At 43.6% G+C, this 24,859-nt stretch overlaps 1 pseudogene; it reads left to right on the top strand.

Moving 5' to 3' along the window:
* The first annotated feature begins 317 nt into the window (after positions 1–317).
* On the top strand, positions 318–23,447 carry LOC128563319 (disks large-associated protein 5-like; annotated as a pseudogene).
* Positions 23,448–24,859: the final 1,412 nt, after the last annotated feature.

Here is a 24,859-nt window from a genome sequence, read left to right as displayed (position 1 = left end):
CACCCGCACTGAGACCCTGGAGGTGGCTGCCACGGGCCACGTGCGTCTCAACAGAAAGAAGGCCTGGCACACAGGTGGCCTCAGGAAGGGCCGGGCTGAGCACCTTGCGGAGTGTGGGCTCCTGGAGGCCGGCCTGGGGGAAACACCACGTGCTGTTCTCTCCTTGCCCGGCTCTATGCGTTTCGCGCCCTCCGTGAAAGGGGAATGAAACCCGGGGCTCCGACTACTCTGGGAGAGCCAATGCCAAAGCTGAGAATCTGGTCACCTGCCTGAGTCAAGGGGTGACTTTAGACTCAGAGCTGCCCTGGGCGGTGCCCATGTGGATCTTTCTTCCTCCCCAGGAGCAATTTAAGAAGCTGCTGCCGTGGGAGTGCCTGGACACCTTTTTGATTGAGCTGGACGGGATGGACATAGCTCTGGTGGCACCCACAGTCGGCGCTGCCTTGATTCACTTCGATACTGTGGTGTATTTTGTGATAAGCACGTGCTTGGAGACCCGCACCATGAAGGCCCAGGACAGGGCCAGGGTGCTGGAGCTTTGGATACAGGTGGCCAGGGTAAGCTGTGGGAGGGCCTGAGACAGGGCCAGGGTGCTGGGGCTCTGGATCCAGGTGGCCTTGGTAAAGCATGGGAGGCCCTAGGACACTCGTTCTCTCCTCTGTCCGATGTCAAATTTGCTGAACAGAGTCCAAGCCCCTCAACAGCCCCCAGCCCCGTTCCTGTCCGGGGCACACTGACCTTGACTTCCATGCCCAGTGTTGGTGCGCCCTTTGCGCCTGGACACCGACGTTGGGTTGAACTGTAATTGTCCTCCCAGAGTGTGAAACTCACTGGGGCCCAGACTGCTCTCCTGTGCCTCCCTGGGCCTCTGCCTCCCCACAGAGGAAAGGTCAGCACAGGGGGCACAGCTCGGGCAGTGGGGCTCCAACTCCCCACCTCACGGTGCATCCTCTTCCCTCCCCAGGAGTGTCATAAGTTGAGCAACTACTCATCTTTGCATGGCATAGTCACAGCCCTGAAGGCTGCGCCCATCCATAGTCTCCAGGAGACCTGGAGAGCAGTATCCAGGTGGGTGGGCGTGTGTCTCCTGAGCTGCACCAGCACCTCTCCCGGGTCTGCCATGCTCCCTCACTGCACTGGGAGGGGAGGGGAGCCCAGCACCTCAGGAGGCAGGAATGGGTGGCCTGCCAGGGTCTCTCAGTCCACTGGGTGTTAACACCGAACGTCTAACTCAGCACCAAGTTTTCTTCACCGTTGGGCACGGGCCTTTGCCACATTGGAGATATTCCCATGTCTAGCGCACATCTAAACTGAGAAAGTGAGCTGCCCAGTTGACATTGGGCTGGGCCAGATGAACAGCAGGTCAGCGCCCGCTCCAGTCCTGTGGAGCCTCTGGGAATCAGGAGCCCAGAGGAAACACAAATCCTGCTGGTTTGGATCCTTTTCATTCCCAGTTCAAGGAATGTGAACTCGCCCTCCTCCCCGCTACTCCCTGATTTATCCGACTTTCTTTCCCCTCTGCAAAGGGAAAGCGCGAGAGCGTATAAAGAACTGTGCGCACGCGATGACAGGATGACCCGGGAGAAGCTGATAAAGGTACAGGGGGGCTGGGGCTGGGGGCAAATGTTTAGAGGGCAGGGAGAGGGGAATTTGGAAAGGGTACCGAACCGGGTGATTTTTGGTTAATTTTCTAACTCAACGTTTACCTGAAAAGTACCAGTCGCCAGTCCTGTTCAGAAGAGAGAAGGGGCTTTCCTGGCTGTTCATCAGGGACGAGCTGGATAATTAGCACGGCTCTGGCTAATATCCATTGCATTGGTCCCTCTGGTTATGTAGCTTCCACCAGCCGATGGGGAAATGTCGTGGTGGTGGTGGTGGCTTCTTTCTTTCCCAAAACCAGCCAGAAATTCTCCAGAAAGCCGGGCCTCTATTGCTGGTGTGTGGTGTGGGCAGCTGGGGCAGGGTCTCCAGACAAACGAGGGGCTGAGCTGCATGCCCCAGTAACACAGCAAGTGGGTGTAGGACACAGGGCTGGGTCTAGAACCAGAGCTCACTGAGTGACTGTAGCACCTCACCAGCTGACTGTGTCCAGGTGTCCACAGTGCGAGGTCAGGGTCCTGGGAGTAGCTGAGTGAGGGCAAAATAGTCTCACTGACCTTGTCCTGACCCTGGCAGCTGGGGATCTCCAAGCTGGCCCGCCGGGAAAAAAACCCTCAGAGAGCCCAGATGAGGCAGCAGAAACGGAAGGTGAGCCTCCTTTGGTGTGGGTGGGGAGGGCCACTGGGACGGAGGGCAGGGCCTCCCCCCCAGCTGGAGTCTCCCCATCAGGAGAGCAAGGGCCTCCTACTAGGCCCTCCTTCCTGTAGCTGGTGCCTGAAATGCCCTCAGCAGAGGGCCCAGGACAAAGGCCTGGAAGAGCTGGGCTCAGCATGCCCTACAGGAAGGGTGGGGTCTGGGACCACAAGGCATTGTGACCTGTGAACATCCCAGGCTGTAGGTGAACATGGGTGCAGCTGGGGGAGGAGAGGGATAGAATGGAAGGAGGAAGCTGAAGGTGTCTGGCTGCTCCAAGTCAGAGATCTTGAGGGGAGGTCAAGGAGACTGGGGTGGGGTGTGAGATTCCGGACAACAGAACGGGGAAGGCCACTTGCAGGTGGGTGCTCATCACCACTCCCACCCCAATGACACAGGGCGTCATTCCCTTTCTTGGAATCTTTGTCGATGACCTAACTCTGCTGCAGAAGTGGACGCAGAATAATGTGGCTGTGAGTGAGCCTAGGGCTGGCACACTGGGGACCAGAATCCTAAGGCTGGGGGGAGACATTCCTGGATGGAGCCCTGAGAACTCAGCACTCAGCAAAACTGCTCCCAGGCAGCCCTGTGAGCTGGGGTATCAGGCCCGACGTCAGCCTCCAGTCCCTGCTCCCAAGGCAGAAGCTGCAGAGCTGCCTGACTGCTGAGCTGCCCGAGTGTCTGGCTGAGCTGGACTCAGCCTCTCCCTCAGGTGCTGCCCACGGGAGGAGTTGAAATTGGCCCCTCCACACTCAGGCAGCTCCCATGTGGCTCCAAACTCTCTTTGTGTGCAAGGAGATTTTGTGTGCCCCTACTTGTCATGAGGAAGTGTTGGGTCACAGGGCCCCTGAGCATCAGGGGGAGCCCGCACGCTCCCTTCATCACAACCCACAGCGTGATGTGGGTGCAAGTGCCTTGTGCGCAGGTCCCCTGGCCAGTGAGCCTGGATGACACGCAGCAAGGGAGCCCAAGGAGGGGGGAGTCATGGCTGGGGGGCCTCTCTCCCGGGCATTGGCTGTGCCTTGCACGGAAATGTGCTCAACATAACAAAAAGGGGAAGGTGGGCAACTGGGGGCCTGTCTCTGGGGAAGCACAACATGTGGAAGTCAGAGACTGCCCTGGGAGGACATTCCCTGGCTGCATCCTCCACATCGTAGATTTCCTGGGGGGGTTTGACGTCAGGGAAGGGACAGTCCACCCCATGAAACGTGCAGGATGGGAATGAAAACCAACTCCTGGAGAAAGGCAGTTGACATCCAACTCTGAGGACAGACTGGGCCTTCAGAGGATGGGAGGGGAGAAGGGAACCACTCCAGAGAAAGGCGCCAGAGATGGGCCCCTTGCCCTCCCCAGCATGGCCCCTTCAGAGTCTTCCCCAACGGCCCAGTCAGCATCCATCCTTCTCCATGGCTCCAGGCCTTCAAGATCGTCCAGCAGCTGCAGTTGCTGCAGGTGACTGCCAATAATTTCTGTTTTCAACCGGACAGAGACTTTCAGTCCTGGTTCCAAACCATGAAGCCACTGGACCAGTACAATATGTGAGTGGCTGCAAAGGTTGGCGGAGGGTAGGGGGACTTTTGTGCATCCCTGCTCAGGACTCTGTCTGGTGGCCAGCTGCAAAGAGCCTGTGGCCGTGGTTCCCTGGTCACCAACAGTCCCTGGGGCATGGTGACTGCTGAGCACCGGGTGTCCAAGCCTGCCAGGCAGACCCCGGGCGGGGGACCTGAATTTTGTTCCTGGTGGCCTCATAGCTGCCTCTCTGTCCTGCAGCCACAACTTCTCCTGGGAGCTGGAGCCACCATTTCAATAGGCCAAAACAACATCAAGGCCAAGGAGACCTGTCCTGGGACTGTGTCCACATTTGAGCTACTTTTGTTTACTCTCCCCTGCCACTCCCTTACACCCCCCTGGAATCCTGTTCATTTACTCCGCCCTGACACTCCCTTTTCCTGTCATCTATATCCCTTATTCCTTGCTCCTCATCCCTGGCTTTCACTTAAATAAATGCATGTTCCATATTGTTATCAGTTTTCTTCATGATTTTTCTCTATAGCTGTCGTGGCTAGTCTGTATCATTTTGAGAGTGTGCTCTGTGAACGCATGGATGCCACAGACATGAAACTCTTCATGATCTGAGGCTGTCGCTTATCTATGTGAACTCAAGGGAGCTGTGTGGAGCTCCATCTCTCCTGTATAGAGTTTCTGCAAAGACCACCTCATGAATGACATCTGGAGGATTGTCTCGTATCTGCTTTCAAAAGGCTTCCTAATTCTTTTTGTCCTTCTACACTTCGTGGCATGGATTTAGCACACTTCCAAACTGACTTCGTGCCACCAGTTTCACCCTGATACCAACACCGGACAAAACACCACTTGATCTTTACTACTAAAGGTGGATGTGTTTCACCACAAAGGTCTTCATCCTCATTCTCCACTCATGCTGGCTGAGCAGGGGGAGGAAGAGGAGAGGTTGGTCCAGCTGAAAAGGGTGGCTGGCAAAAGGGGTGCACGTAGGTTTCTCTATGGTGGTAGAGTTTGTCCTGCCGACTCCACTCAGGAGACGCAGACGGCCTGAAGGGTTATGAAAATGCCAGAACAGATGTGTTTTTTAGAGTTCAGTTGTCATAGAACAATAGACTTGGACGAGATGACCATCAATAACAGCTTAATTGGTGCTGCCCAAGCCACATTTTCTGGACCCGAGGACCATCCTACACTACCGTGGCTCAGATGGTCTGGATTAGACTAGTAGTAATTTCTTTTCTACTCCTATTGATTAGTTTGCTAGCAGCAGCACTACCCTAAACTTACACTACCTGGTGTTTCTCACTAGCTCCTCCATGTGCTTGAAGCATCTTCTGTTGTCATTTGACTTTAGAGTACTAATGATTTTAATTCCTCCTCACCACAATTTGAGGGAATGTGTGTTGGAGAAACTTCACTTTTGATAAAAAAAATTTTAGATTCTCTAAAGAAGGTTTTAGTCTCCTTCCTCGTGGTAGTGTTGGAGGAGAGTACAGACTCCCGTGGTTTGTTCTGTTTCTTCCTTCTAGTTTTTTCGGAAATGTGTAATGGAATGTAATGGTAAGGCAGGATTCTAGCACCAGACTCTCCGGATTCTCTCCCAGCTCTGTGACTTACTCTTTGTGAGTCCTCGGGAATATTATTTAAGCAATGGCTCCTTTGCCTTCACTATGAAATGAAGATCGTGTTAATAAAATTGCTGTGGGCATTAAAAGGGTTTGTATTTGTAAAGTGCTTTATAATGCGGTTGGCACATTGTGTCACCCTTATAATTACATACAGTCATACAAGTAGTTCTCATTTAAAATTTGTGGTTGTTAAGTTGTAATGTTGTTTTAAAAATATGAGTCCTATTTTTCAGCTCAGAGAGGCTTAAGAATAGATTCTTTAAAAAAGGGAGAGGCTTTTTTGGCTCAAGGAGTAGGGTGCTGGCCCCACATAATGGTATGGCAGCTTCAAACCAGGGCCTGGCTAAAAACTGCAAGAAATAAATAAAGAAAGAAATAAAAATAAAAAAGTGAGAGGCTTCAGGTGAGACAAAGATTTGGCTGGGCACAATAGCTCATGGTTGTCATCCTAGCATGCTGGGAGGCTGAGGTGGGTGGATTGCCTGAGCCTGGGAGTTGGAGACCGGTCTGAGCAAGATGGAGACCTTGTCTCTATGAAAAATAGAAAAATTAGATGGGCAAATGGTAGGTACCTGTAGTCACAGCTATTGGGGAGGCTGAGGCAAGGGGATCAGATCATTGAAGCCCAGAAGTTAGGGGTTGCTGTGAGCTCTGACACCACAGCACTGTAGCCTGGGGCAACCATGTGAGACTGTCTAAAAAACAAGAAAACCTACAGACGTGTGCCATCCTCAGTGCACCACCCCATGCATTCTTTTCACTTGCCACCTCTTCCCTAGCACAGCTTAGCGGCTACCCCAGAACTTATGGCCATGTCAAAGCCTATGCAATCTTTCAGTTTAGTTGACCTCGTGGCTACAGGTACCACCCCTGCTTTACCTTGTGAAATAATCGGAATCCCACTAGTGCTTTCCTAGGGGGCACTGCCGCTCACCTCTTGCAGCAAAATTATCGCTGAGTTTTCAAATGAAGGAAAAACCCCCACAAGTTTGTGCCTATGTAACCAACAAAACTTCTAAACGGTGCATCAAAGACCAGGGGGCCTCAGTGTGTACATGCAGTTGGGTCCAAAGACGCTTGAGGAGCTATACAGTGGTTGCTGTGAAAAGGGAGCTTAACTTTAAGGTTGTATACTGTGGTGCATTGAGCATTTCAAACCCACTACAGTAACATCAGTTTTGTTTTGCTTTGTTTTGTTTTTTATTCAGTGAATTATACAACATCCCTCACAGGAATCAGCAGGAATGGAAGATAAAGAGTTCCTAAGACAACATTCAACACACACATAACTTTTTAGAAGCGTCATTGCATATAAGGTTTTTTAGAAAATATTTCACTTGCTCCTTTCCTCTGTTTTTTAAAAAGTCATTTGTAATGGCCATTTTCTCACCCCTCTGTTTTCATAAGTGCCAATTGTAAGGTTGTTGTAAAGGTTCCTTCTTGTAAATATTTCTGACAATAGTGGCTATCAAGGATCTCTAATCTTAACTCATCGATGATTCAACTAACGCACTGTAAGGAAATCTGTGACAGAGACCTCAGGACACAAGAAATTTGAAATTATTTTGTTTTATGGAATATTGCAATTGTATGAATTTGAATATCTAGAGGAATGCACACATAAGGTTAGCCAAAGAGAGAAATATCACAATCATATTGTTATTTCAGATACAAAGAGCCAATGGGCTGGAAGTGAAATGGTTCCCCAAAGAAAGCAAACAATGGACAAGACTCCCAGAATTAGAAATGAGAATTATTTTATTAGTACTAAAATAAATTGCTTGTAAGTCAAATCCATGTACTTTAGTATAGATACGTCTTCATATCCTCAGATAGGAGAGCACCGTTATGCAGGAAGGACGCACTTCGTGATATTTCTCGATAATAATCGTGTTAACCACCTATCCTAGTGTGACCCAACTAATGTAAATAAAAGCTAAAGCATATTGGTTATACTCTAAAAGCAACCCTATTTCCTAGGCTTCACTAGGACCTTGGCTAGGTCCTTTACCCTCCACTTTTATGTTCTTTTTTTTGAGACAGAGCCTCAAGCTGTCACCCTGGGTAGAGTGCAGTAGCATCACAGCTCACAGCAACCTCCAACTCCTGGGCTCAAGCGAGTCTCCTGCCTCCGCCTCCCAAGTAGCTGGGATTACAGGCATCTGCCACAATGCCCAGCTAATTTTTGGTTGCAGCCGTCATTGTTGTTTGGTGGACCTGGGCTAGATTCTAACCCGCCAGCTCAGGTGTATGTGGCTGGCGCCTTAGCCGCTTGAGCCATAGGTGCTGAGCCCACTTTGCATTCTTTCCATGTGGGGAGTATCATCTCACTACTTATTCTATTTTTTTTTTTTTGAGACCGAGTCTCACTATATTGCCCTCTGTAGAGTGCAGTGGCATCATAGCTCACAGCAACTTCAAATTCCTGGGCTTAAAAAATTCAATTGCTTAGCCTCCCAGTAGCTGGGACTACAGGTGCCTGCCACAACGCCCAGCTATTTTTTTGTTGCAGTTGGCCCTGGCTGGGTTCCAACCTGCTAGCCTCAGTGTATGTGGCTGGCCCCGTAACCACTGTGCTACAGGCACCGAGCCATTACTATTTATTCTAACATTTTTCGTCCAGTAGCTTCTCCTAAACCATTGGCTGCCCTCTTGGCTCAGACCCAAAGGGCCAGATTATCCCCCTACACATTACCCTCTCTTCCTATCCACCCGGATGCATGCATTCCTTGCCCAGGTGACTGATACCAGTACCTTGTTTGCCTCACCTTCTGGATGAGACCTTTCCCCCTCTTTTACAGAAGGACATAGCTTTGCATTCTAGGCCTTTTCACGGACACTATGGGTGAGCTGTTAATATAACCTTCTCCCCTCATCCGCAGACAAGGTCTCTGTCTGTCACCCATGCTTCAGTGCAGTGGTACCATCATAGCTCACTGCAGGATTGCTGGGCTCAAGCCGTCCTCCCACTTCAGTCCCCCAAGTAGCTAGGCACACACCACCATGCATGGCTGATTTCTAAAATTTTTTGTAGAGACCAAGTCTCACTGTGTTCATCCAGGCTCATCTTAAACTCCTGGCCTCAAGTAATACTCCTTCCTTGGGCTCTCAAACTGCTAGTATTACAGGTGTGAGCCAGTGCACCCAGCCAGTGTGACCATATTTTAAAGTTTAAACAGTACTACAGAATTCATGTATAATATCACCTATAGGATCAGAGAGATGTTTTCCCCACAATATTATCTAAATATGAACTTGTGAGTATAGGTTACCTATCTTTCATGGGAAGAGATAGTTTATACACTTTAGTATGCCTGTCTTCTGAAGTAAATCTTATTTCTTCTTTTAACTTGTTCAACAGACTGTGGAAAGTTGCATCATAAACCCCAGAGCAAATCATATGTTTCCCCTCATCATCACTGTAACATAGTAAGATTGGTAACTCAAGCCAGCATCATCTAGTCTTTCCTCATATAGCTGGATTCTTATTATTTTCGCTTTAGAAATGGTCCAAGACCGTTGGTCCTCCAAACTCTTTTCTTACTGTTGGTATGTTGAATTACATTCTGAGAGTACCTGTAGAATGAATTATGAGGGTTGATTGTATATTATAATTGATACTGTTTCTTGTGGGTAGACAATTAGCTTTAGATTTTAGTCTCAGTTTTATGTTTTTTTATTAAGTTTGTGAACTTAGGCAAGTTCCATAAATTTTTGTTCTGTTATTTCCTCATGTATAGTAGAGGTATAGTGGAAGCTGCAATATTCTGCTTACTTCATAGGCTTCATATGATTATGTGAGATTATGTAGGAAAATATTAAACGCATGTAAGATGGAAGTAAGAAACCTGAGGATAAGTTTTTAGCTTGAAATATAATGTTTAAAAGATGATCTGGAAGAAAGGGGACTAATAATTGTTTACTGTGTGCCAGGCATCACTTTTAAAATACTTTATAATTTCAAAGTAATAACTATGGCTAAGGCGGTGGCACCTGTGGCTCAGTGAATAGGGCGCCGGCCCCATATACCGAGGGTGGTGGGTTCGAACTCAGCCCCAGCCAAACTGCAACAAAAAAATAGCAGGGCGTTGTGGCGGGCACCTGTAGTCCCAGCTACTGAGGAGGCTGAGTGAGGCAAGAGAATCGTCTAAGCCCAAGAGCTGGAGGTTGCTGTGAGCTGTGATGCCAGCACCCTACCACGGGCAACAAAGTGAGAATCTGTCTCTAAAAATATATATATATATATATATATATATGGCTGAGGAAGAAGAGAGGAAAATGACGTCAATTGAATCTATAATATTTTATTCTTGGGGAAAAATATGACGCAAGAATGATAAAATGAGAGAATTTAATAGCTCTAAATAATGAGCACAAAGAAACATTTCTGTAATTTTCAGAGAAAATCCACAGCAAACATAGTGTTATTCTTTGAAAATTACAGAAATATTTCACAACTTTTGGAGACAAGGTATTATTCTGTCGCCCAGCTTGGAGGGCAGTGGCATCGTCGTAGCTTCTGACCTCAGCAGTCCTCAGCCTCACCCCTCTGAGGACCCGGAACTGCAAGTGTCTGCCACCTTGTCCGGCTGATTTTGTTTATAGAGATGGGTTCTCGCTGTTGCCTAGTCTGGTCTCAAACTCCTGGCCTCAAGTGATTTTTCTGCCTCAAGACTCCTAAAGTGCTAGGATTATAGGCAGCAATCACCATGCCCAGCAACATTTCTAAAATAGAATATCACCTTTTGTCAAGATATAATAAGTGTTTTAGTTGACATGCTTATGTATCTTACAGAATCACAATATATATCAGTGTCGTGGATAAGAAAACAGATTTTCACGTATTTAAATAGACAGTAAATTTTTTTGCAATTGAATTTTGTTTCATTATGTTACTTTTTATCTCCACAGGTTTATAAAGTTCTGGTCTCAGTGGGCAGGAGTGAATGGTTTGTCTTCAGGAGATATGCAGAGTTTGATAAACTTTATAACACTGTAAGGAATAGTCGTTTTATAAGATTTTTGTTTAAAACAAAATAACCTGAGAAAATGACCAAATGAGAGAGATTTATTTGAATGATTAAATTAATATTTGCACATATCAGATAAGAAGAAAGGGTAAGATTTTTCAAATGCATTGTAACTCTAAAGAATTCTTAGAGAAGAAGATGAACAGATACCATTGAGAGGTTCCAAATAAATCATTGAAAGTAAGAGAACTAGATAATGGCTTAAAGTTCATGCACGAACTTTATGGCCACCCTGTACATTTTACTGTCCTAGAATGTTAGAAATCAATTGTTTCTACCTACCTCTTTGATAATGGTTAGTCATCAAGATATTTCTGTTTAAATTGCCCAACTGTAAGGTTTAAGTTTGAAATTATGTCATGTACCCACTCTCCTTTCATACTTAGTTACAAGGTAAGTCTCAGGTTCCAGATTTTAAGTACCTCACACAACTGAAATGTGTATAAACTTTCAGAATTTCTGATAGTTACCTGGGATGAGAGACCCTAGCTATTTACTTAAATAATTAAAACCTATTTTTATGCATTCATAGTGCAGATATGAAATAGTATTCATAATCTAGTGTTTGCAGTGCTCCTAGTACATACTTTCTAGAGTAGGCCACAGACCACCTCTGTTGTGATACATCAGGCCAGATCTTACACAGGTACCAATGTTTGTGGACAGTGTTGCCTTGAAGATCCTACACAGAGGCCCAAGTGATAGGATTACAAGATAAGCCACTGTTCCCTGCCAAAGTTCCACTTTTGAAAGAAGTATAAGCCAGTAGAACTTTGTGCATACAAATAAATACCTTCCATGATTTTCTTTTTGAGACATAGTCTGTATTGTCCTGGATAGAGTGCTCTGGCATCACAGCTCACAGTAATCTCAAACTCTTGGGCTCAAGTGGTCCTCTTGCCTCTGCCTCCCAAGTAACTGTGACTACAGGCACCCACCACAATGCCTGGCTAGCCTTCTATAATTTTTTTTGTTTCTTGAGACAGAGTCTTATTTTCTCACCTTTGATAGAGTGCTGTGGTGTCACAGCTCAGGCAACCTCGAACTCTTGGGCTTAAGTGATTCTCTTGCCTTAACCTCCCAAGTAGCTGGGACTATAGGCGCCCGCCACAATGCCTGGCTGTTTTTAGAGATGGAGATCTCACTCTGGCTCAGTCTGGTCTCGAACCTGTGAGCTCAGGCACTCAACCCACCTCAGCCTCCCAGAGTGCTAGGATTACAGGCATGAACCACTGTACCCAGGCTGCCTTCCGTAATTTTTAAAAAATGGTTTTATTTTGGAAACTGAGTAAGAGTTGAACTGTTCGTTCTGCTGAAAACTCTTAGATACCTGTTATCTGCATGTTCATCCTTGTTTTGAGGATTGTAAACTCTGTACCCACTGGGATACCTAGTTATGCTCAGGGAAAAATAACATTACAATATCTTTCTCATATGAACACAGTTTATATGATCTTCTTAGATAAGACGAAATTTTGTTTAAAGAAATAGTAGTAACGGTGGCGCCTGTGGCTCAAGGAGTAGGGTGCCAGCCCCATAGACCAGAAGTTGCGGGTTCAAAGCTGGCCCCAGCCAAAAAAAAAAAAAAGAAAAAGAAATAGTAATAACTGAAATTTGAGACTTCTTTCTACATTCTGCTTAAAATATTTTATAGGCTACACTTACTTTCTAAACTTACCTTTAGCAGAACTGTTCATAAAAGGAAGGGGTGTACAGGGAATTTCACCTAAAAACTGAGCAGTATGGCGATCCATCCCAGTGCTGCACTTGAAGTTGGTTTTATGAATTAAATAGCTGATGATCTCATAGACAGAGTGTTAATATTTGTGTACCTTTGGCCGGGTGAGGTGGCTCAACACCTGTAATCGTACCACTCTGGGGGGCCAAGGTGGGTGGATTGCTTGAGCTCAAGAGTTCCAGACCAGCCTGAGCAAGAGTGAGACCCCGTCTCTGAAAAAAAAAAAATAGCTGGGTGTTGTGGTGGGCGCCTGTAGTCGCAGCTACTTGGGAGGCTGAGATAAGAGAATCACTTGAGCTCAAGAATTTGAAGTTGCTGTGAACTGTGATGCCAGGGTATCACTCTACCCAGTGTGACAAAGTGAGACTATATCTCAAAAAAAAAAATATATATATATATGTGTGTATATTTGTATATCTTTAATAATAAAGGTGAAGTAATAAAACTTGTATGAGCCCCTTCCCCCATGATCACTTATTTTCTCTCTTCTTTGAAATGCCCTGTCTTTAAACTTTTGCAGCAGAATTTTTTAATATGTAATTCATTTTTTATCATTCATCTCCCTTGTTGCTCTTCTATATCTCTTCCTTTTTTCCATCTTTTTCTTACTTCATTCCTTTTTGTGTCTACCTCTGTCTTTTTGTATAACTCCTTTTAATTCTGCCTCCTGTGGTGAGGGGCAGGAAATAAAACAGAAAAATGGTATCAGTTGTGTTCTTTGAAACTGCAGACATGAGGTTAAACTTGGCCTGTATTTCAAAAAACACAAATTCTTGAACTATTCTCCTTTTAGAGTAAAAGAAAAGATAAAAAATATAATAAAATTTTCCAAACTGTAAGCATTTTATTGTCAGCTTAAATGTATATTTGATGACTATAGTTTATATTTTTAAACTTTTTATTATAGAAATTGTCGAATACATGCAGAAGTAGATTAGTATAAATATAGAAAGTAATATAACGTAACTGTACCACTAGCCTTCAACAATTACCAGTACATGGCTATTCTTGATTAATTAATCTCCATCCTGTACCATTCCATCAATGATTTTGACACAGATCTCAGATATCATTTCATTTGTAAATATTTTAGTGTACATCTCTAAAAGATAAAAATTCTTTTTTTTTTTTTTTGTTGAAATAGAGTTCTACTTTGTCGCTCTTGCTAGAGAGTGCCATGGTGTCATAGCTTATACCAGCCTCAAACTCTTGGGTTCAAGTGATCCTCTTGCTTTAGCCTCCTGAGTAGCTGGAACTACAGGTAACCCGTCACAATGCCTTGCCATTTGTGTTTTTTTCTTATAGAAATGGGGTCTTGCCCATGCTCAGGCTGGTCTTGAACTTCAGAGCTCAGTCTACCCACCTTGACTCCCCAAAGTGCTAGGATTACAGGAGTGAGCCACTGCACCCAGCCAAAAGATAAAAATTCTTAAAACCAAAACCACTATCACATTAAAAAAAAAAAAGGGGGCGGCGCCTGTGGATCAGTCGGTAATGCGCCGGCCCCATATACCGAGGGTGGTGGGTTCAAACCCGGCCCTGGCTGAACTGCAACCAAAAAATAGCTGGGCGTTGTGGCGGGCGCCTGTAGTCCCAGCTACTCGGGAGGCTGAGGCAAGAGAATCGCTTAAGCCCAGGAGTTGGAGGTTGCTGTGAGCTGTGTGAGGCCACCGCACTCTCCCGAGGGCCATAAAGTGAGACCCTGTCTCTACAAAAAAAAAAAAAAAAAAGAACAGTAATGCCTAGTATCAAATATCTAATTAGAGTCCAGGCATGGTGGCTCATGCCTGTAATCCTAGAACTCTGAGAGGCTGAAGCAGGTGGATTGCCTGAGCTCATGGGTTTAAGACCAGTATGAACAAGAGAGAGACTCCATCTCTAAAAATAGGCATTGTGGTGGGTGTCTGTAGTCCCAGCTGCTCGGGAGGCTGAGGCAAGAGAATCGTTTAAGTCAAGAGTTTGAGGTTGCCGTGAACTATAACAACACTCTACCAAGGATAACAAAGTGAAACTCTCTTTTTTCTTTTCTTTTCCTTCTTTCTTTCTTTCTTTTTTTTTTTTTTGAGAGGGAACCCTACTATGTCACTCTCAGTAGAGTATGTGGTGCCACAGCTTATAGCAACCTCAAACCCTTGGGCCCAAGAGATTCTCTTGCCTCAGCCTCCCAAGTAGCTGGGACTACAGGAGCCCACCACAACGCCCGGCTATTTTTTTTGTTGCAGTTGTCACTGTTGCTTAGCTGCCCCAGGTCAAACCTGCCACCCTTGGTGTATGTGGCTGGTGCCATAACCACTGTGCTATGGGTGCCAAGCCAAAACTCTCTCTCTCAAAAAAAAAAAAATCCAGTTAGTGTTCAAAGGACTGGTTAATAGCTCTATCAAGTGTCTTTTTCTTTCTTGTGGATTTTTGGCTGGGGCTGGGTTTGAACCCACCACCTCCGGCATATGGGGCCAGCGTCCTACTCCTTTGAGCCACAAGTGCCGCCCTATCAAGTGTCTTTTAATCACCAAATTCCTCTTTGCCTCTCTTTTCTTTCCTCTACAAACTTTTGTGAAAAAAAGTCTTTTTCTGGGCGGCGCCTGTGGCTCAAGGAGTAGGGTGCCGGTCCCATATGCCGGAGGTGGCGGCTTCAAACCCAGCCCTGGCCAAAAGAAAAAAAAAAAGTCTTTTTCTTTTTTTATAGATTTTCCAGTTGACAGTATGCCTATATTGTAAAGTGATTAATGCATTCTTTTATTCTTGGTATTTCGAGGTGTTAGAACTGTAGTTTTTATATTTGCGTGTGGTTTTTGTTTATATTAAGTTTATGTTATAAATATAACCCATTTTTGTGACTTTACTGTCTCAAATTTAATTTCTTCAGGGCCAAGATTACCTTCTCTGGGGACATGCAAATCTGATATGAATGCATTAGAATTTTTTTTTTTTTGAGACAGAGGCTCACTATGTCACCCTTGGTAGAGTGCTGTGGCATCGCAGCTCAAAACCTCCACCTCTTGTTTTCAAGTGATTCTCTTGCCACAGCCTCCTAGTAGCTGGGACTACAGGTGCCTGCCACTGTGCCTGGCTATTTTTTTTTTTGTTTTTGTTGCAGTTGTCATTGTTTAACAGGTTCAGGCCAGGCTCAAACCCACCACCCTCCGTGTATGTTTCTGACACCCTACCCACTGAGCTACAGGTGCCGCCTGAATGTATTAGAATATTAATAAGAAGGCTAGAGCAGAGGTTATTTAAAGCAAAATCCATCAGCTTTTTTTTTCAATATTTAGCAAAAATTTAAAGCAATGTTTCTATATCCATTGGCACAGAAATTTCACTTCTAAAATTTTATATACAATACTCAGAAAGCATTATTTAAAAATCCAAAGATGGGCTCAGTGCAGGAAGTTTGAGTTGTATGGAGGCGAGCCTTGGAGGCGGTGGTGTGCGTCCACTTCCAGGGTTCCTTAACTTTTGATTCACTTGAGATTCACGCTAGGAGGTGCTTCAGAATTTCTTCATCACATTTTGCCAGTCGGTTCAGAAAGGATTTCAGTACTGAAATGATTAGGACTAAACTTGCTCAAAGGAAATCACTGTCTGAGAAACAAAAACAGACATAAGGAATATGAACAAAATAGACTCTTTGGTTTGAAAGATGTCAGCATTCCAACCTTGGAAGGTAGAATTCTTGTTGAATTAGATGAGACATCTCAAGAGCTTGCTCTAGAAAACGCCAAGCCAAGGTCAATAAAAACTGTTCTGTGTGACCAACGAAAACAAACGCTCCAAAAATACAAAGAAGAAAAGCAACTACAAAAATTGAAAGCACAGAGAAAGAGAAAGCTAAACGAGAAGCGTTTAAAGTGGGTTTTTATAGACCTGATACGCCTGGTTTCCTTTCATCAAACCTGAATGCTATGAAAGCTGGGCCACAAAAGACTTCTTCTGTATGGATTACAAGGTCAAAGGCCAAAGACCTGTTTGGTTTGTCCTAGGAGGCTCACTCGTACTGCTCGAACATCACTCCCAATAATGGGAGTATGACCAGCAGTATGACCTGGTCAAAGACAAACTTCTGAAAACAAAGTGTTGGACAAAGAGGGAAAAGTTGGACAGCCTGTAGTGTCCACGTCGGTGAGAATGACCTGATCTGCTGCTCAAGCAGCAAAGCAGGTTGCTGGAGCAGTCTCATCCAGCACAGCAAGAAAGCCATTCTCAAGAGCCACTGGTGACAGTGAACCAGGAAGAAAGGCACCAAATAAAGGAAGACCCGCCCCCCAAAAAGAAACAAAAGCTGCAAAGCCCCTGGATGGTCTGAAGACCTATCAAGTCACACCCATGACTCCCAGAAGTGCTGACGATTTCTCGACACCCAGTTTTACACCTGGACCCCTTGCAAAATAGAAGAGGATAAGACTCAAGAAGCAACAAAAGATATTTTGGTGCTAAAATGTAAAATGTCAGCTACTGAGTTAGTACAGCAAGATTCAAATAAATTACAACATCCTTTGGGTTCTCTAACTGTTTGGAATGAAGAACAGGTCTTAAATCATAATAAATCTATTAAAAAGTCAAATGGCCTTCCAGTAACAGAGGTCCCATCACTTGAAATGAAGGAAGGACAGATATGTACCATATTTCAGAAATATCCTCCAGTCAGAAACTGAGAAATTAACAATGTCAAGTTGCCTTCAGGGGGAGAAGAAGCTGAGATCGGACATTCCAGATGATGCTAAAGATCGTATTCGCACAGCAGTTGGTCCAACAAGACTCCTTATGAAGGAAAGGGTCAAACAATTTGAAGGACTAGTGAATGATTGTGAATATAAACAAGGTGAAAAGGAGATTACTCACACAGATCTGGACAGGTTCTGGGATATGATTAGTTTTCAGATAGAAGATGTAAAGCAAAAATTCAACAATCTGACCAGACTTGAAGAATCTGGGTGGCAAAACAATAGTAATGCAAGCATTTTAGTTTTCAGGAAAAAAGTCATCTCAAGTATGGTGAATAAACCAAAACAAATTCTTCCACATGATGGAGGAAGAATTGCAGCTAGAAATCGCTTGGCTGCAATAAAAAGTGCAGAGAGAGAGAAGACGAAGCTGGGAGAACATGCGGAGGCAGCAGCCTCTAGGATGCCAAAGGAGATTGATAAAATAGTGTTTGATGCTGGATTTTTCAGGGTTGAAAGTCCCGTTATATCATTTTCAAGACTTTCCATTTCTTTTGAACATCCTTCTCAAAAGACGTTGAACACCTAAGTCTGTCAGCAAAGCTGCGTCTCAGAGCAGGGGTGCGGTGGGCCTCCTAGGACAAACTGCATCACCAGAGAGTTCCAGTCCTTGGAGTACCAAAAATGAACACGATGATAAGAAGACTTTGTTCGAAAATACTCCTGAAAGCCAGAGCAACCTAGGAGAAGATGCTCAGTGTCCTGGATCACAAGATTTAATCGAAGCGAAACATGATGAAAATAGGGTAAACTTTGGCGTGCATTACTTACCCAGTGAAAGAATTGAGTTTGCCTCTTCTTGCTGGTGGAGTAGCAGATAATATTAACAAAAAAGAAGAAATTTCAGATGTTGTGGAAGGAATGGAGCTAATTCTTCAATTATATCAGACGATGTTTTGATGAGTAGCCCTGAAAAATTTAAACCATCACAGAATATCCTCTCACCAGAAGAGGAAACTAAACTTCCTCCGTCAGTACTATTTGATAATAAAAGTCTCACTACTGAATGCCTTGTTGATTCAACAGGCCTGAACTGCAGCAATCCATTCACTCAGCCAGAGGGCAGACATTGAGAACATTCCGGATACATTTCCCTTGGTGGTGACCTGATCTCCTTTTCACCTCTAATGCCTCCCGTTGGCCTGGGCGCTGGAGGGGGGCAGGACGTGGAGCCCCGGACTCCGACCCGGGCTGGAGACCCTACCTGGAGCCCATCGAGCGTGGGCAGGTGTCAATACATCAGCTTTTTAAGAAAACTGTTGTTGGCCCAGGACCTCTAGCTTAAGCGGCCAGTGCCAGCCACATACACCAGAGCTGGCAGGTTGGAATCCAGCCCGGGCCCGCCAAACAATGACATCTATAACCAAAAACTATCCGGGCATTGTGGTGGGCGCCTGTAGTCCCAGCTACTTGGGAGGCTGAGGCAATAGAATCACCTAAGCCCAGGAGCTGGAAGTTGCTGTGAACTGTGATGCCATGGCACTCTACCCAGTGCAACAGCTTGAGGCTCTGTCTCAAAAAAACAAAAAAAAAAAAAAAAAAAGAAAAGAAAGAAAACTATTGTTAATCTGTTCATGTAGAGGGAACACAAAAGATCACATCTCCTCTTGAGGTAATAAATGGTGAGTAACATGTACTTACACATCAGATTCTCGTCCAAGCACTTAACATCCAATCTCCTCTAAGTCTCACAATAAATCTGTAAAGGAATTGCTAAAATTACTTCCATTTCACAGGCCAGAAAACTGAGGCCCAGAGATGTTAAGTAACTGATACAAGGCAACACAGATACCAAGTGTTTTATTGGGGCAAATAAAGATGCTGAGTCAGTGTGTGGTTTACTGGTATAACTTAATACTGTGCACTGGGTGGGCATCTGTTTAAAAGTGTTTTAGAATGGGTTTTCTTCAAAATCAGGTTATATTTGGTTTTGGTGCGTGCATAACTAGACCACTTGCAAAATTATTTGTAATTTGTAATGTTATTTTAAATTTTTTTTAGTTAAAGAAGCAGTTTCCTGCTATGGCCCTGAAGATTCCTGCCAAGAGAATATTTGGTGATAATTTTGATCCAGGTAAGCTGTAACTTTATAGACCAGGAATTAAGTGGTAGTTCAGGTTTGAAGAAGTCATGAGCATATTCATTGGACTGTGTCATAGTGCAGGACTTTAGAAAACTAATTGATCTTGTGCTTTATGAAAATACTGCTTCTGGAATGTGCTTACTGTGTGCCAGGTGTTTTAATTTATTCAATCCTTACAACAAGCCTATAAGGTAGGTATTGTTGTCATTATTAGATAAGGAAACTGAGGCACAGTTAGGTTCATTATTTTGCTCAGGGTCACACACACAGGGTAAATGGCAGCTTCGGAAGTTAAACTCAAGCAATCTTGCCTCAGATAAATTTAGTAATCGCTAACTTAGGGGTACTTTTCTAACTTTAAACAATGCCAGAAATGGAATTTATTTTTACATTTAGAAACTTTTTATTTATTTATTTTTTTTGAGATAGAGTCTTGCTATGTCACCCTCGGTAGGATGCTGTGGAGTCATAGCTCACAGCAACCTCAAGCTCGTGGGCTTAAGCAATTCTCTTGCCTCAGCCTCTGAAAGTAGCTGGGACTATTTTTTTGTTGTAGTTGTCATTGTTGTTTAGCAGGCCCAGGCTGGGTTCGAACCCGCCAGCCTCAGTGTACCCTAGCCACTGAGCTATGGGCACTGAACCTATATACATATGTATATATTTTTTGGGGGGTGGGGGGCAGAGTTTTATTTTGCACCCTCGGTAGAGTGCTGTGGCATCACAGCTCACAGCAACCTCCAACTCTTGGGCTTAAGCGATTTTCTTGCTTCAGCCTCCCAAGTAGCTGGGACTATAGGCGCCTGCCACAACACCAAGCTATTTTTTGGTTGTAGTTGTCATTGTTGTTTGGCGGGCCTAGGCTGGATTTGAACATGCCAGCTCCAGTGTATGTGGCTGGTGCCCTAACCTCTGAGCTACAGGGACCGAGCCCAAGATAGATGGATCGATATATATATATATATATATATATATATATAATTTTATATAATTTTGTTCTACATAGTAAGATACATAGTTCAAGCATTTCTTTGGTACATGCTGAAAATATTTTTGCTATTGTAATGAGACAGATTCTAGTAATCATATTGCTGAATAATGTCACATAATAGTCTGTTCCACTGTGTGTAAAGTTTATTGTACTTTGTAAAAATCCTTATACATGCCATCATTGGCATTTAATTTAAGGGTAGCAGATACTAGGATTGTAAAAATATCCTCTTTTAGGCTTTAAGTATATCAATTTGTCTAATTTCCCATTATTTTATTTTATTTTTTATTTTGCATCAGAGTCTCACTATATTGTCCTCGGTAGAGTGTGATACTGTCACAGCTCACAGCAACCTCCAACTCTTGGACTTAAGTGATTCTCTTGCCTCAGCCTCCTAAGAAGCTGGGATTACAGGCGCCTGCCACAATGCCTGGCTGGTTTTGTTTTTTCTTTTCTTGTTGTAGTTATCATTTGGCAGGCCTGCACTGGGTTCGAACCGCCAGCTCCAGTGTATGTGGCTGGCGCCCTAGCTGCTGAGCTACAGGTGCTGAGCCTCTAATTTCCCTTTTTTACTCAATTTGAATTAAAGAAAGGTAGATATAGATATGTAGAAAAAAATTACAAAATATTCTCTATGTGTTCTCTATGGCCACCTCTTTGTAACATACACAGTCTTCTCCCTTACTCCTGGAGAACACAGTCTAAGGGATCTGTTGTGTTAAAGTTTTTCCTATGTGTGGAGACTTTTAGAATACCCTGTAGTAGGCACTGCAGAGAGGAGAGACCAAGTAGAGAGTGGGAGGCTGGTTAAGAGAGTATTCCTACCAGTCATGGCGTTAGATAATGAAAACAGGGACTCGAGTGGGAATAGGGTTAAAAAATGAGCCGTGTGCAAAAGCTCTTCTAATGATAAATCTGTAAGAAATTTTGATAATTGCTTAGTAATGCCACATAAAGAAGAGAATGAGAGATAAGTGAAGTGTCAGGTATGATCTGACTGAGAAAATTAATTAATATGAAGTGGCAGAAAGACTTTAAGAAAAATCAAACGATGCTAGTGATGACACTTGAACTTGGGTTGGAGTTCTGTAGGGCCCTTAGTTGAATCGTGAAGACAGTCATTCCTTCAAGGAATGAAGGCACAAAGAAGTAAAAGATCCGCAGCTCTACTCCTTTCTTATAAAAGACAAGATACCAGACTGAATGCCCAATGGTACCTATGTTTTAATGAATTAATTATTTGACACTAAAAATGGATTTTTATTGAAAAGCCATTTGCAGTCTATCTTAAAGTGTGTTGTATATGATTTAGTAACAGTGAACTACATTGTATGTAACAGAAATCTTGAAAAGCATTAGGGATAGCAAATGTAAGTCTTAATGTAAAAATCCAGAAATAGGTAAGAATGTCTGTTTGGTTAAGCCTTGCTGGGGAAACAGGCATTCTTACATTTTGCCGGTAGGAATGCCAAATGGAAATCCATGTCAATGGAAATTTGGTAACATTTAGGAAAACTGTATGTATTTCACTTGGACCAAGAAATTACATTTCTAGGAATCTATCCCAAAGATAAACTGCACATAAAATGATGTATGTTCAGGGAAGCACCAGCCCCATATAACGAGAGTGGTGGGTTCAAACACAGTCCTGGCCAAACTTCAAAAAAAATAGCTGGGTGTTGTGGCAGGCACGTGTAGTCCCAGCTACTTGGGAAGCTGAGGCAAGAGAATCCCCAAAGCCCAAGAGCTGGAGGTTGCTGTGAGCTGTGACGCCACGGCACTCTACTGAGGAGATGATGAAGGAATAAATCAAAACTGGGACTTTGAGGAGGGAGAGGCTAGGGGACCCAACAGAAGTGGAAGTTAAATGTCCCTGAGTGAATCTTGTTCATTGTTTTGACTTTGGAACCATGTATTTGTTTTACATAATTTATGTATGTATGTATGTTTGAGACAGAGTTTCACTTGGTCACACTTGGTAGAGTGCTGTGGCGTCTTACCTCACAGCAACCTCAAACTCTTGGGTTCAAGTGATCCTCTGGCCTCAGCTTCCCAACGCCTGGCTATATTTTAGAGGCAGGGTCTTGCACTGGCTCAGTCTGTTCTGGAACCTGCAAGCTCAGGCAATCCATCCACCTCAGCCTTCCAAGTGCTGGGATTACAGGCATGAGCCACTGGGCCCAGCCCTTGTTTTACATGATTTAAAAACAAAAATTAAAATGCAATAACAAAGAGACCTCTAACAATGGAAAATAAACTAGAGGAAAAAATAACCTAACTATATTTTGATTTTTGTTGTAAATACTTAGAGAATAATTAATCATTAGAATAATAAGATTTTGACTATATCTCATGGGTTTATATGCCAAAGACAAAAACAAAAACCTTCAAAGAAGTTTTATATGGCATTCGATAGTAAGTTATATAAAGTTGTTATCCTGGAATTATGTTAATGTCATGGGAAACAAGATTTTAGGCAGAAGAGGAAAGAGAAACAAATATGAAATCAAAGATTTTAAGTGAAAATCCTATACTTTTTGCTTCATTTTCAAACATAACATGGAATCATAATTTTTTTCTTTTTTTTACATTTTCAAACCGTATGTATTAGTGTTCTCTCCTGGAAATGCCTAAAAGCAGTAACAAATAAGTAGCAATCAACAACCCCAGCATTCAAGTTGTGATCTCTCAATACCATTTTCCTCTCAAGGGAACCAGAGTTCCTGGAAAACGGTCATTTCAGCTTCTGGGCAAGCAATGTACAAGATTATCTCAAGACATCTTGCCTTAAATTTTCACACAGAAGCGATCTGCAATTACTGAAGGTTTATCAAAACTACAAAAGAGCTGAATTTATGGGAGCTTTAGTTGAGCAAAGATTGGACAATTAGAACATGGAGAAAGAGTATTGGAGTGGGTTAGAACACATTAATATATAAAGACCCTTGAGTTCACATGGACTCTTCAAAAAAAAAAATAGAACAACTCATCAAATACCTTAGAGGTTACTAGATTACTGATTTTTTATTCTTGCAATCAGTCAAAGAATCAAACATTTATCCTTGTTTGGTATGAAACATAATTTCTTTGTACCAAAGAGCTAATGATGGAAAGTAGTACTTCTTCATAGAAGAATCAACAGCTCATAATTGCAAAAGGAATGACAAAACGGGAAGAATCACTGTATAACTTCTGATGAGTTAATGGATCTAGGCACAGACCATCAATGATGAAAGCTTTACTGGGGCAGGAGAATCCACTTCCAAGATGACTCACTCTTGTGGTTCTTGGCAGAAAGCCTTCTTGCATGTGGGCTACATAGCCTTCGCTGTCCTTTCAACATGGCAACTGGCTTTTCCGGAATGAATGATCCAAGTGAACTAGCAATGCCTTTTATGACCTGGACTTGGAAGTCACATACCATCACATCCACCATATTCGGTTAATTCAAAGATAGTCATTAGTCCAACACACATTCAAGAGAAGAATTAAGCTCTGTCTGTAGATTGGAGGCAAATCGAAGACTTTATGGACATTGTAAGATGATTTCACGTTTTTTAAAAAAAGATATTACCAGCAATACACATTGATGTATTTAAAAAAACAAAACCACAAAGTTGTCTAAAATTGCTTTAAAATACTCCAGAAAAAAAAGTGAAGAATAGGGATAAATGAGCCATCAATACCAGAATGTTGGTATGGTAATTTTTAAAGCAGGGTAATGAGTACATGTGGTTCATTATGCTCGTCTGTCACCTTTTGTGTATTTCTAAAATTTTCCACAGTGAAAAGTTAAAAATAAATTCATACCTTAGAAAACTATCCTGAAATTGCCCCCCCCCCGCTTTTTTTTGAGACAGAAAGCTGTCGCCCTGGGTAGAGTGGCATGGCATCACAGCTCACAGCAACCTCCAACTCCTGGGCTCAAGGGAGTCTCCTGTCTCCGCCTCCCAAGTAGCTGGGACTACAGGCACCCGCCACAACGCCCGGCTATTTTTTGGTTGCAGCCGTCATTGTTGTTGGGTGGGCCCAGGCTGGATTCGAACCCGCCAGCTCAGGTGTATGTGGCTGGCACCTTAGCCGCTTGAGCCACAGGCACCGAGCCTGAAATTCCCCTTTTAACTTTATTTGTGTTTGGCAGCCATCATCCTGAGTTTGTTTTACATCTTTCTGAGTCCTTGGGGTGCAGCACAAGCCTGTGTCTTCATTTTCTTTTTTTATTTCTTTATTCTGATGGTTGCCAACCTCTGTAAGATGAGTTTTATGTGCTTGAAGGCTTAAGAATGATTTCTGCTTATATTTTTCAAAGTTAAAATTTTATTTTGAATATAAGATTTTTTATAAGGCACACCCAAAGGAAACCATATTTCTTTCTTTCTTTTCTTTTCTTTTTTCCAAGACAGAGTCTCAAATTGTCACCCTGGGTAGAGTGCTATGGTGTCACAGCTCGCAGCAACCTCAAACTCTTGGACTCAAGTGATTCTCTTGCCTCAGGCTCCCTCCCTAGTAGCTGGGACTACAGGTTTCTGCCAGAACTCTTGGCTTTCGGCTTTTTTTTTTTGTTTCCATTGTTTTATCTGGCCTGGACTAGGTTCAATCCTGCTAGCCTCAGTGTATGTGGCTGACACCCTAGCCACTGAGCTACAGGCGCTGCCCGGAAAAGCTGATGGGATCCTGATATCAATATAGAAACCACTTTTTTGTTTACCAAAAAAGCTTATTGTTGAAAATAACAAAATGGCAAAATTATAAAGAAATTGAGTTCATTAAGGGGTGGTTTTATGAAATTTAGAGAATGTGAATTGCTAGAATGTATAAATGGTTGCTCAGTATTTTCTTTAATTGCAAGTATTTAATT

The sequence above is a fragment of the Nycticebus coucang genome, chromosome 13, assembly GCF_027406575.1.
Source record: "Nycticebus coucang isolate mNycCou1 chromosome 13, mNycCou1.pri, whole genome shotgun sequence".
In the NCBI taxonomy this organism is placed as follows: Eukaryota; Metazoa; Chordata; class Mammalia; order Primates; family Lorisidae; genus Nycticebus; species Nycticebus coucang.
This window is presented reverse-complemented; position numbering and strand designations above follow the sequence as displayed.